The sequence below is a fragment of the Phalaenopsis equestris genome, unplaced genomic scaffold (genome assembly GCF_001263595.1).
Source record: "Phalaenopsis equestris unplaced genomic scaffold, ASM126359v1 Scaffold000536, whole genome shotgun sequence".
Classification (NCBI taxonomy): Eukaryota; Viridiplantae; Streptophyta; class Magnoliopsida; order Asparagales; family Orchidaceae; genus Phalaenopsis; species Phalaenopsis equestris.
The window spans coordinates 500,426-501,401 of NW_018164976.1; positions in this window are offsets into that span (position 1 = coordinate 500,426).

Genomic DNA, 976 nt, shown 5'->3' on the forward strand with positions numbered 1-976 from the left:
GTCAATGCGGCCGGGGGTCGAGGAGAGAAAGTGGATCTTTCTGGTCCAGTAGGATCGGTTTGCTATGCTCTGGGATTTTGTGTGCTGGTCATCATTGTATTGTTCCTTGAGTTCGCCATTGGGGTGAGGAGAGGGAAAATGAAGGGATTGGAGCGATGCAGAGGCGGATGTGTTCAGGCAGCGAAGGCATGCTATGAGCCGATTGTAGGGTTCGTGGGGCGGCCATGGTCGCATGTTTCTTATGATATTTTAGCCAAATTTCTGCCAGACGGCAAAATTGACAACTTCAAATCTCATTTCTCCTCCGTTTTGCCTTGAATCCCGGATTCAGTAAAACTTATTGGACTGTGGATTTAGAGGAGATGAAGGGATTTTTAAGTACATGAGCAACAAACTTCATAATTACATATAAAAAATCTAAATTTTTAATATTACCGAAAAAGAACATAAAACTTTTAAATTTATCCGGTTAGAACTCAGTCTACTCCATCTGTTCACCTCCATCGAGGACGTTAAGCGTCCCAATCATCGCCGACCTAGGCAGGTCCTGTTCCTAGTCCTGCACAACCACCATCCACTGATTTGGCGATGGCAGTAGCATCGAGAAGATCGGCCTCCCTGAGATGAAGGCGTTCTTCATGGTGTGGGGAATGACAGGAGATGGGAGGCGTCGGTGCCTGATTGAGGTGACACTGACGGCGCAACCCTTGTCCAGAAGGGTTGCGATTTCACATAATCCAAGATCCCATGAAGCCGGTGACGCAAACTCGCTTCTCAGTCTCTGGAACAGTAATATTCATCTCTTATTTGAAAAAAATAAAAATAGAAGCAAAAGGAGAAGAGAGGTGCGGCAGACATGCTTATTACATCACTACTACCAAGCACTTAGTGGAGTAGCTTGAAAGTCACGACATAACACGGAGAATATTACCCTCATATTTTTCATGTGTTATTCTGTGTTATTCATGTGTTATTG